Here is a 14,032-nt window from a genome sequence, read left to right as displayed (position 1 = left end):
AAAGTCACATAACAGGGATTACCAATGAGGTGTGCATGAGTGGATTTTAGGGAGGCAGGCTAACCGGACTTCTCCTAAATCTTCTAAAATAGAAAGATATTTGATCCATCAGTGTTTTAGACTGAGTGCCTGATAACACAGAATGCCTGTTCCCCTCTAAGCCCTTAAATAAAAATACTCATATTAAATAATAATTCTCATGTGATAGGTTGATCCCATCAGGTACTTTAAAAAATAAACTTTTTTTTTTAAAGGTAGCTGATATAGTGCAAAAAGCTGCTGATGCCTGATGTACATGTTACAAGTGTTAGATAATTCTGTAAGTTATATACATTCTAAAAAGTATATAAAAACATACAGCAATACTACATTTACCTCCAAATGGATGGAAATGTTTTTTTTTCTCTACTATTCTATGACCCAGGGAAATTACAACAATACCTGGATCCCAAACTTGTCATATTTAAACCAATGATGTGACAACTCTACTAGAGGGTTAACATGCTTTAGCACAAGATGTTTTCAGGCTTGTATTCATATGAACCCTTTATTTATTATTGATCTCTCAAACATTCTCCTGAAGTTTGGCAGCAGAATTTTGAATCAACCTATAATCTCAGAAATAATAATTATGATTTAAAACACACACACACACGCACACACACACACACACACACACACACACACACACACACACACACACACACACACACACACACACACACACACACAAAATAATGTTTCATCAATAATATATAATCTTATATTCTTTAGTTTTATTAGTTATATTAAGGGGAAAAAAGCTTCTTTTTCCAGTTGCATTGAATTTTCTTAGGCACTGTCTTTACAGTTAGCTGCCTACAGCTTCTTATCACAAATATTTTTGCCGCCATACCTATTTGATACTTATCTTATAGTTGATAGGGGTCCACTGTGAACTGGTTTGATAATGGAACTCTATTTACAAATAATAATAATATGATAATAATAATAATATGATAATAATAATAAAATGACGATAACATTTCTCAAAAGAGAAATCCATATATAATATTTCTGCAGTTATCAACCATCTGACATCCATTTAGGCCTAAACGGATGTCAATGACCTAATGAGACTTGTGGCAGAAAAGAAAAATGAATGGGACGCATATAAATTATCAGGAAACACAGATGCCTATGGTAGATATAAGATAGTCTGTAATCAAGTCACAAAGGACATTAGGGAAGCAGAGGCAGATTACGAGAAATCTTTGGCAAACGATGCAAAGAAAAACGGTAAAGACTTCTTTACTTATGTAAACTCTAGAAGAAAGGGGATGAATCAGATTGGTCCACTTGACATCGACAGTTCGATTGTTGATGAACTTGCTCAAGTAGCTGACAAACTCAATGAGTATTTTTCATCTACATTTACATATGAGGCAGTCTGTAGGGAAGCAGAGGCCAGAAGCTTATCAAACTTTGGCAGGGAGCTAAAGGATTTTGTAATAACTGAGAGGAAAGTGGAGGAGAAATTGTTGACATTGAACATAAGAAATGCACCTGGAATGGATGGGATAAATCCAGTTATATTAAAGGAAGTAAGCAAACCCATAGCCATAATTATGAAAGCTTCCTTGGACTCAAGGGAGGTCCCCATGGACTGGAGATGTGCAAATATGTTCCCAATTCACAAAGAGGGATCAAAAAGTGACCCGAGTAATTACAGATCTGTTAGTCTTACTTACTTCTGTTGCAGGGAAAATAATGGAGTCACTGGTTAAGGAAGTGATGCAAGATCATCTAGACAAGACTGCAATTATAGTTCAGACACAGCAAGGATCTTGTCTGACAAATTTGATTAGATACTATGATGTGGTCACAAAGAAACTGGATGCAAAAAATAATTTTGATATCATATAGTTGAATTTTAGGAAAGCTTTTGATACTGTGGCACATGGAAGACTACTGTACAAATTGGAGCAGTATGGCATTAAGGGCAAGTTGCTACAATGGATAAAAGGATGGTTGAGTGCGAGAAGACAGAGAGTGGTTATCAATGGACACTGCTCTTTGTGGACTAATGTTATTAGTGGAGGCCCCCAGGGTTCTGTGTTGGGCTCATTGTTGTTTTCACTATTTATCAATGATATTGATGAAGGTATATCAGGGTTAATGCCTAAGTTTTCAGACGATATGAATGTTAGCAAGGTTGTTAATGACAGTAATGATAGTATGCTACTGCAACAGGATCTTGAAAAGCTGAGAGGTGGCAACTGAAGTTTAACATTGACATATGTAAAGTACTGCATATGGGTAGCAGTAACCCCAGAGTAACATATCAACTGGGTGGTACTACACTGAGGGTAGTGGAGAATGAAAAGGACCTGAGGGTAATTGTGCAGTCAGATATGAAGTTTTCTGAGCAGTGCAGACAGGCTGCAAGAGTAGGTCATGGTGTCTTGTCAATAATATACAGAAATTTTTCTAGGGGGTGATTGTTCCCTTGTATAATGCAATGGTCAGGCCACACCTTGCGTACCGTATACAGGTCTGGAGACCTCAGTTTAGGAAAGATGTAGAGCTGCTGGAACGAGTACAGAGAAGGGCAACGAGATTAGTTAGTGGAACAGAGGGTTGGTGTTAATGAGAAAGGCTTAAGTTCTGCAATTTGCAGAACCTCCAGAATTGAGGTGTATAAGGCCTTGAATGGTTTGAGCAAGCTCAGTGCTAATGGGATGCTACCTCTTGCTCAAATTACCCACCTGAGGGGACATAAATTCAAATTGAGGAAATACAATTGTAGAATAGATGGTTCCACTACAACATATGGAACAAACTTCCATCTGTTGTAGTGGAGGTCAACAACTTAAATAAGTTCAAGGCAGAACTAGACAAACATTTGGAGTGAATGGATGGGTGAAATGGGAGTTTTTTCGGTTTCTTCTTTCTTTTTTTTTTTTTTGCTGATGCTATATAAGCTTGCTTTCTTGCATCATATGCCTATGATGCAAGAAAGGGAGACGGGGAAAGGGTGGAAATCTGAAAAATTTTAAGGAAATTTTAACTTAATTGTAAAGTAGTTAGTTAATTTGACAGATATTATGTATCATATCTAACACGTTTCATTTTTCAGGTTATTTAGAAAACTTCATAGGAAACTTATGTGAAACACTGCAAGAGGCAGCAAGAAAAGCCAGTTTAATGTGAATGTCTTATGTTTTTAGTTTTCCTTTGTTGGTACCATATGTTGTTTCTGACTGTCTTAATTTTGGTGTTATTAACTTAAATTCAGATTTAAAATATTTTTGTTTTAATAAATATATTACCATTAAATAATATATTTGTATTTACAAAGTTACAATTTCCTCTCAAAATTAGAAGAACAACTTGAATGAATATTTTTGAAGTGGGAAGTTTGCTGAAGACTTCATTTTTGTTTATGATCTTTGTGATTTTTATATGTGGCAATTTGTAGAAATGGCATATATTTTTCAGTTAAATGGAAATGTTTCCATTTTGTGTAAATATTTCACAAACTGTGGATTTATTCTAGTTGTCTCTGAACGTGATTTAAATTTTTAATTTAAATAGTGTGCCCTTATGCTGAAGTTCTTACATATATGAAATAAATAAGGATTGTTGATATCACTGAAAGGATGAATCAAATAAAGGATAAACTGTATTCATGTGAAATTTGTGGTAAGAAGTATTCACAGTCTCATGGACTTGTACAACATAGGAGGACACATTTGAATGAGAAGCCTTTTGCATGTGACTTTTGTGGGAAGAAATTTTCAAGGCCAGATGTTCTTGCAGTGCATAAAAGGATTCATACAGAGGAAAAGCCTTTTTCTTGTGAAATATGTGGACAAAAATTTTCTTACTCACAAGCTCTTGTACAGCACAGAAGGGTTCATACAGGGCAAAAACCTTATACTTGTGAAACTTGTGGGAAAATGTATTCCTATTCCCAGGGCCTTGTGCAACACAAAAGGACTCACACTAATGAAAAGCCTTTTGCTTGTGAGACATGTGGAAAAAAATTTTCTAGGTCAGGAATTCTGTTAGTACATAAAAGGACTCATATTAAGAAGAAACCATGTGCATGTGAAATTTGTGGACAAAAATTTTCTCATTCGTATTATCTTATGATGCACATGGAAACCCATTCAGTAGAAAAACCCTTTATGTGTGCAATTTGTGGCAAGAAATTTGCTTGTTCAGAATTGCTTGTAACTCATACCATGATTCACAAAAAAGAAATGCCATTTATATGTGATATTTGTGGAAAACGATTTCCTTTTTCAAATGCTCTTTCTGCACACAAGATTACTCACATAAATGGAAAGAAACCTATTGATTGCGAAGTCTGTGGATCTGAATTTGCACAGCCACGTGATTATGAGCGCCATCGAAAGGTTCATGCTGATATGATGAATTTTACGTGTGATACTTGTGGGAAAAAATTTGTAAACTCAGGACATCTTTTAGAGCATTGTAAGATTCATACAGAAGAGAAAGGGTTTTGTTGTGAGACATGTGGTAAAAACTTTTCGGGCTCAAATGGGTTAGTAATACACAGAAGAATGCACACAAAAGAAAAATCCTTTTCTTGCATGTCCTGTGGGAAAAAATTTTCGAGTTCTAGTGTTCTTGTTGTTCACAGAAGAACACATGCTAAAGAAAAATCTGCATGCATTTCGTGTGGAAAGGAGGTTTTGGAACCAGGACATGTAACTGCAAGTACAAGTGTTCCTGGAAGTAAAGAGTCATTTGCTTGCAAGTCTTGTGAAAAGAAACTTTTCTGTTCTGATTGCTTTGGACAGCACTGTGAGACTCATAGAAATGAACAGTTCTAAAATATGGTGAGATTTATACTTAATTAAAAAACAAAATTGTTATAATATTTGCTTCTGTACAGCAGAAAAATATTTTGTTGTTTAGCAGACTTTGGGAATATCCTTTTCATAAAAATGTTCCATTTTAGGCAGTGCATATTTTCATTTTTGTAGTTGACAGTATTTATTAGCTAATATTTATTTTATTATATTGAGTAGAACTTTCAACAGTGGCAAACCTTATTTGAATTAGATTCCCACAAGGATATTTCTGTTATAGAATTGTAAATGTTTCACTTATATTTTAACCATCCTTTTTAAACATTTGATTGCAGATTATTAAAAAAAATAGACCTTATACCATTACAAATACAATAAGAATAATGAACAAGATTTGTCAAATAAATCAGTATAAACTATTCATAAATATTTAAGTATGAATAGTTTATAAATCAGTTTCCGTAATAACCCATCAGGCAGCATATTAGTTCTCATAATTGAAGTAGTTGTGTATGATAAATTTTTATCTAAATTAGGCTCTCTCTTTTTTTTTTTTTCTCTCTGTTTTTTTTTTTTTTTTTTTTTTTTTTTACTGAAATTATCATGTTGGCTGTTATTTCTATATCCTAAATTTTAAAGCTTATGACAGTACTTATGAATGGCCATCATATATACACATCACATTATGTGCATAACAACATATTAGCACAGCACTTGCCACTCATTTGAAAAGATCAAGGTTTGATTCCTGCTGCAGACTAGACAGTCTTTCTAAAAAAGACTTAGAGATGCAGTTATTTGGAGGTGATCTGGGCTGGTTTGCATGTTTCTTACAAACATGCAGAGCAGTGCATGAACATATACACCCAGTTTAAAGACAGTGCTGGCCATCTCAAAGTCAGCAGAAGCACAAAAGTGGCTATTACAGTAACCCCCATACAGGTGAGACATAAGACGAAAAAGTGAGACTAATAAATAAATATCTATTTATTCTCTAGACAGCCAATGCCAGAAGAGTTTAAAAATTCATTGAGATATATATTGAATTATTAAGGATATTTGGATTTTCACCTCCACAATTCACAATGGGCTGTATTAACCACTGGACCACAGTCATTCCCAATAAAAAGAATGCACACATATGACTATTTCTCTTCTTTTTTTTTTTTTTTTTTTTTTTCCCTGGTTAATAAAAAAAAAAGGGAAATCCATTATTATGAGTTTGACCTATAATGAGAAGTCTTCTATAACAAGCATTATTAATGCATCACAAATTTTTTGTTAAAAGCAAATTTTGTATTATAACAATTAAATACATAAATGTGAAACTTTTGGCTTTAAAAACTGCTGCCATAATGTAACTTTTCTCGTATGTTTTTCCAAATGTGCATCTATTGTTTAATTTTAACTATCAAGTCAGTGGAATTATTCTTGTAGGGGTGGATGAAATCTTTATTCTGCATTAAAAAATATTTAAATATTTATTTTAATAATTTTTAATAAGCCTTTTAGGCTAAGGTAAAGAAAGCCAACACGAGAACGAAGAGAAATGTCAGATAACTTACGCGGAAAATTAGTTTCCCGACACTGGACTCTAGCGCTGCTCGCTCGGTAAACAGACGGTAGGTATTATCGGTCTGGAGCCGAAATCGAGAAGGATATATGGATTGACAGGTAGGTGTGGCAAACGATGAAATGATTGGTGGTGGGCATGACAGAGGACAAGCTACTGTGTAGTCATTGGTTGGCATTATAATGTGTATTTACAAGTAACAAATGGTGCATAATGTTTTGTAATGGACGGTAAACAGGTAATAGTAGCGATGAATCTTTTAAAGATGGAAGAAATTTGTAGGGAAAATAAAACGTTGGTTGATTTTTTGATGAAAACTAAATTAATAAAAGTTTCGTTCTGTTCATTTTTATGTTCTTCATTATGTTTTTTCCTCATTATTAAAAGCAGATTTTTGGAGTTCATGAGCGTTTTTACTATACTGTTGATTTAGGTTATGAAAAAAGGAAAAAGTTTCTTTATTTTTCGTTATATTTCATAAATTGGTGTTAACAAAACCAATTGACCCAGCCTTAAATGGTAGGTTAGGAAATAATAGAAACGGTTTCCTTATATTTAGTGACCTAACCTTAAATGTTAGGTTAGGAAATAATATAAGAAAAGAAAGGAAGATTCTGTATATATATATAGTGAATAGCTGTTGAGGTGTTGATTGACGTTATGATACATGTGTATCCGCATGAGTGTCTTTAAAAATATCCTGAAAAAGGCCTCTGAGGTTGGGAAAATTCATATTTTAGTATTAAATCAGCTTACACCAACCATAAGAATAAGTATTTACTGTAACTAAAATATTATTTACATATTAAAATAAAATAAATATTTACAAAAACTGCTATTATATTAAATATACATGTAAAAACATTAAAACTGTGATAAAATCCTTGAGATAAAATACACTAAAATAAACCGGATTAAAAGCGATAAAAACGATAAAAATCTCTCTGGAGCTTTCGGAAGCTTGCACTCCCTTCCTCAGCAGTAACAAAACTTCCTGCAGCACGTCCATATATATAACAGGCTCACGGTACCTATACACTTTACCTATACTTATCGCTTTTAATCCGGTTTATTTTAGTGTATTTTATCTCAAGGATTTTATCACAGTTTTAATGTTTTTACATGTATATTTAATATAATAGCAGTTTTTGTAAATATTTATTTTATTTTAATATGTAAATATTTTAGTTACAGTAAATACTTATTCTTATGGTTGGTGTAAGCTGATTTAATACTAAAATATGTCTTTAAAAATAAAAGTACAATAATAAAAAAAATAATATTTTGTCAATAAACAATTTATGCGCTAGTCCACATGATTCTAAAGAAAAAAGGTTAGGTTACTCCCTCCATTTCAGGAGGGGTTCAAGCTCCCATGGGATTCAAGTGGAGGTAATCTGACCTTTTTTCACCATTATGGAAAGCATTCATTAGGGCAAGTTACCATTAGTGCTTCTGAGTGCTACTAAAATGATACTAACCCGATGTTATTGTGTGTTGTGTTGTGTTCGTGCACCAATCAGCACATCGTTTGCCACGCCTACCTGTCAGTCAATATATCATTCTCGACCTTGCTCCAAACCGATAACACCTACCGTCTGTTTACCAAGCAAGCAGTGCTAGAGTGCCGTATCAGGAAACTGATTTTCCACGTAAGTTATCCGTGGTTTCTCGTCGTTCTCGTGTTGGCTTTCCTTACCTTCACTGTATTTTCTCCCTAAAACCTTGTATCTTATCCACTTGCATTTTCTGATAAATGTGCTAAAGCTATTCAAGATAAGAGTGTAGCATATTGCATTTGGCTTATCAAATGTCTAACTTCATTTTCTGCCTACACTAAAGCTTGCAACAATTGTAAAATAGTTATTAATCAATCCAGGCTAATGTTAGAAAATTTGGTTCTTGTCTGAATGGCAATCAAGCAGTCTGGTCTCTTGCCAAAACTATTGTCAGCAACTTTTGTCCATCTATATTCCTACCTCTGTTATAACCTAATGGTTTTATTGCATCCTCAGCTAAAGATAAAGCTGACTTACCAGCATCCTACTTTTCCTCTAACTTTTGTATTGATGATCTTGATAAATCACCTCCTGCTTACACCCAATACATTTCACTTGATGTTTCCTTAGGCTTCTGACAGAAGGATGTTATAATAATTTTGAATAATCTTGATGCTAAGAAAGATCCAGGCCTTGATTGCATTTCACCTCTTATTCTCAAAAAATGTGATATGAGCTTGCTGTTGTTTTGTGCCACCGTTTTGCATTTCTTATTCTACTTATTCTTTCTGCTTGTAAAAAAGGATGACAAATTCCTCCCTTCTAGCTGTTGTCCCATTGCACTTACTTACCTGTATTCTTTTCAGTGTAATGGTGAAAAATGACAACCATCAACTCTTAAACTAGTCAGTTTCAGTTGGTGGTTAACCTTCTGCCTCTACAACAATCACACTTTACATCAAGTATATGATTTTGCAACAACCAATAAAAGATACGTCTCATCTGTGTTAAAAATGTTATATAAACTGTAGTCCTTAATCGGATTCATAATTTCTCCTATATACCATATCTAATAGAAACATCATTGGCCTTTCCAAACATTGATTTTGAGGAAATTCCATGGTGTTAACAAAACCAATTGACCCAGCCAACGGCCGACCGGGCTAGCCGGATGGGTAAAGTGCCTGCCTGGCAACCCAAAGGTTGCGGGTTCGAATCCCGCCTCGGGCTTGGATCAAAGTACTGCAAAAATCTTGGGAGGTGCATTATGGCCACAGAAGCTGATGTGCCAACAACTACCAAAAAAAAAAAAAAAAAAAAAGGACCTAGCCAACACTTGTTTGAAACATATCATGTCACAGCATGGTTTCCAGTTCTAATGCTTTTTCTTTCTGAATGATTGGACCACTTATAGGAATGTGTCTAGAATGAACATCCTGAAACCATGAAAATGTAGCTTTGTCAGTGTTGTTGTAAAGTGCACTATGCATCCTCTTTTTCTGATGTCCCACATCTGCTTTTTTTTACTTGCTTTTTAATCTGAGCACAATTCTTCAGGAACGTAGAAGGGTATGATGCCAAATTATTTCCCTTTTTCGTGCCAGAATCTACAGCCTTCAGGACTTCTGTCTTCTTGTGGAGTGAAAACTATTGGCATTTCTTCATTCCTTTTCTTGCACTTTCCTTCCTGCTGCCTTGATTCCTTTGATACACTTGACATTGTAGATGAATTCTGGACAACAATGAAGGAACAGTAATTCTGGTCTTGATGGTATTTCTTGCCAATATCATTAACGATATTGGTGAGAAATGCCATCACCAGGTCATCAGCTCCTTCACCTGTGAGTGAATGACCTGAGGATCTTGTGGTGAGAAATATATACTGTGTGGAGATATGTGATGGTGCTGAAGGATGGAAACTCTAAATTCAGAGGGCAGGAAGTCTCGTGGTTACAAGAGCTATAGAACCTGCAGTATATGTACAGGTTAGTACATATGTTTGCACATATATACATATATATGTTCACAAAAATGAAACAACTACCCTGTTGCTTCATTTTTGTACAGCTTAGGGCAGCTGTTTCAGTTTCATGCCTCAGTTTTCTAATCAAGCCTATGTACTTGGTAATAAACACTAAGGTGAGGCTTTGGAATAAAAACTGATAGAGTGAGTGACTTTCTCTTAAAAGTTTTTGTATGGTTGGCCCTCCAATAAAGCAAAATTGTGCTTCTTTGAAAGGTGAAACCAGCACTAGGTGCTGTAAAAATGTCATTACAGTCTTATATTCAGGTTGTTTGCACTGCCACTACATATAGAAGGAATTCTGCTTACCTGGTTGTTGACAGAATCAGACATTAAATTTTTCTATAGAAAGTGACAGTGTAGTTTTTTATTCTTATATGCTTGCTGATGGGTTAATAGTTAATATATGTGAAATGACATGAAAACATTTTTAATCCTTTAAGTTAACAAAACAGAATTAATCAAGACTTATCACAAAGAAAATCTGTTATCATAAAGAAATAATATAATTATCAGGTGTGTTCGAATGCTTTTATTAATTTTTCTTTATGATTACTTTAGTCTTTCTGTTTAGGCCTACATTAATTTTATGTTTAATTAACTGTACAAAACAATATTTAGGCTCTCTTAACTCAAAAAAATTACATTATATAGCTTCTTGAACTTGTCACATATAATATACAAGAATTTATTCAATACAATAAAATTGCATTTGAAGGAAGGTAAAAAAAGTTACAAGATAAAAAAGTAGTATATAATAATGAAAATTTACATAATTTTTATGATTGCACATTATTAAATATTCTATAATACAGGCTAAACAAAAATGGTCTTCTTGATATCAAAATTTTTAACTAAACCAATATGAATACACAGAAAACAAGTTACATAGAGTACTGTATTAGTATTAGCTGTATGGTGCAAGAGAGCGCTGGGCTTTTGTATACCAACCAAAAAAAACCATAAATAATAAACCACATATTTTATTCCCTCCTCACATAGGTATATATATCTAGCTGAGCTCTGAATTTCCTCAAGTTGTCCCTCAATCACCGATGGAGCCTACTTATTCCAATTATTAACAACTCCCTGGTTAAAAGAAAACTTCCTGTAATCCAGTCCTAACCTTCCCTTTTCCCCCACCCCACATAATTTGAATTTATGTCCTCTAATTCTGGAATCATTTATAACAGTCAGTGGTGGATTACCCATTAAGGCAATGAGGCACGTGCCTAGGGGCCCCAAGCTTTGGAGGCCCCCCCAAGCCAAGACATTTTGCTATAATGTTCTAAAATAGATTGTTTTCAGTAACCATCATAAAAATCTTGATTAATTTAAGCAAAAATTTAAGCAAAAAATTCAAAAGTACAAAATTTCATTTATTTACCACCTAACTTTTATTTATTTTTTTATTCTCTTTTTTTTTATTATTATTTTTTGGGGGGGCCCCAAATATAATTTGCCTAGGGGCCCCAACTATCCTTAATCCGCCACTGATAACAGTGAACATGTCACCCTCATTTGTTTTATTTTCACCTCTCAGCCTTGTACATCTCAATCAAATCTCCTCTAAGGTGTTTAGTTTCCAAGTTCTGCATCTCCCTGTCTCTACAAGCAAATGTTTGACAAAGCATTGATAGGATACTATGTGCCCTCCTTGCTGCCTGTCTACACTGCTTGGAGAACTTGATGTCCAACCATATCACAACTCCCATATTTCTTACTTTCGCTATTGTTTTTAGTTCAACACTACCGGGTATGTAAGTTATTTTAGAATTCCCCAAGTGTGAGAAGACCTTGTATTTTGCTGCATTAAAAGATAGCGGCCACTTTTCCGACCATCTCTGAAGTCTATTTAAGTTGTTCTGAAGAAGCTGTGCTTGTCACTGATCATTAACTACTCTACTGATCTTGATATCATCTGCAAATTTTGACATCGTGCCCCCCCCTCCCTTCTTTGATGAGATGGAGGGCATGATGTCATCTAAAAAAACAAAAAATATAGGCAAAGTTTTTTTTTCAGTTTCATCACGTCCGACATGTACTTCATTCGATGCTCTGCAGACATTTAAGACATAAATTTTTTGCCATATGAACATACATAAACTTTTATGATAGTAAACATAGTTATGCACATATTCTCACATAAAAAAAAAAGTGAAGGTGGGAGATAAGGTTGAGTGAATGAGTTTGCCAAAGAATCCCCCCCACCAGTCCAGTGACCAGGGAGGTTCTCATTTAGTGATGTTGAAACAAATCGCCAGATTTGCCCTCTGAACTGGAGTCAGCTACAGCCCCAAAATATCGAGGGAATCCATGTGAAATGCTTCAGGATGGTATCTCAATATGAGACACAATCTCAAAGTTTGTACCCAGTGGCCCTGTATGGAGAAAGTGTAAACCTGTTATCATGAAATAATTGAGTTTATCCATATAAATATAACTTGCTTTTCAACGTTTATTTATTGGTTTGTTAATAAATCATTGAAACTGGAAGTCATTTTGAATGACCCTGCATTTTTCACGCAAAACTATGCATCATAGTTGGGATGTATTTAATACAAATTACTACAAAAATCGTTCACTTTAAAGTGTAAGATCATTGCAATTTGTCGTGCCTTCATTTCCATTTTTTTGTTTGATTTTTTGCTAAATAGAATTAGATCTCAGCATTAATTAGCATTTTTGTTATTTCAGATTAAAATAATATTGTTGGCATTATATATGATAATGGATGAATAAATTATCTGAATTCAAATTGTGTATTTAAGTTTTTCTTATTTGCAACCTTTTATAATGTTAAAATTTATTTTTCTTTGTAATTAAGTTATTTTTCAAATCGTTCCTTTTGAAAACAATTTGAATTTTTTAAATTTTACATTTGTAACTTTACTGAAATATTTTGGACATGTTCATCTGCAAGAAGAGTAAATTAATTTTAAAATTACTTTTCAGGGAGTTTTCAAAGATTTGTCATTCATGAAATAAAATAAGGTATAATTTAGTGTTGTCCTTAGAAAATACTTGCACATTGTTTTGGAAATACTGTGGGCTTCAATAAGCCACAATTATCTTGTATTAGAAGGGAATAGCAACCTTTATAAAGTACTAAATTTTCAATCTGTTTTGTTTTCCTTGCGACACCTTTTTCTGATCAAGTTTGAGGTATAACAATATAGATTTTTATTTATTTAAGCAGAAAATTTTTTGTGATACAAAAAATGTTCTGCAGAATTAAAAAAGTTTGAATAAAGTATTTTATACAAATGTTTTTTCTCTTTATTTAACAGATATGAAGTACAAAATTTTTTATAATTAAAAAGAATTTCTTAAGTACTGCAATCCATTAAGAAAAGAAGAAATACTGGTACACTGCAAGCAAAATTTAAAATAACCAGAAACTTTTTTTTCCAGAAATAAAACAAAGTTGGACACCTGGCAAGTTCCACATATGTTGAGTTCCACAGTGTTGTAACAAACAGCAGCACAACTGCTGCTAGTTAATTATAGTATATGGTTAAAATCTACCTCAGTTATTAAAAAAAAATGTTTCCTTCTGATTTCACCTTAAAATTTTTAGACTTGTTTTCTTTTGAAATTGCAGTCACTTCTCTGCTGTGAAAGCCCTCCTTTTTAGAAGCAGAACATCAATTGATATTGCTTCTTCCTGCTATTCTTTAGAGTGCAATGTTGCCTCAAGGGCAGCTGGCCCTTCAATACAAAGCATCCCATCTTTTTTGATGTCACTTTGCTTGCTTTCATCAGCTGTTTTCACTGCCTGCTTCTTTCTTCACCATCTCAATTACAGAACTGTCTGATTCTGTACTGTTTGTCTTACTCAAACCATTCTCTTAAGGCATTATCATCAGAATGTTTAAATCCTGGCAGTTGTTTGTCAAGTTCCCATACTGATTATTTATTTATTATTATTTTTTTTTTTCTTTATGAAAACCCCAAACACAAAGGTATTAGAACTTATAGTACTTAATAACATGTAAGCTGAAGGTTGAGAAGATGAAAAAAAGATATTTGTTGACATTAGACATGAATTTCTGTAGATTGTAATTTTCAAAAAATGTGTGAAGGGAGCTTGTTCCAGAAATCAGAAGTTGAA

The sequence above is a fragment of the Mastigoproctus giganteus genome, chromosome 6 (assembly GCF_048544385.1).
Source record: "Mastigoproctus giganteus isolate SK-2022 chromosome 6, ASM4854438v1, whole genome shotgun sequence".
NCBI classification, from domain to species: Eukaryota; Metazoa; Arthropoda; class Arachnida; order Uropygi; family Thelyphonidae; genus Mastigoproctus; species Mastigoproctus giganteus.
The sequence above is the reverse complement of the archived record's forward strand: the minus strand, read 5'-3'. Positions refer to the sequence as shown.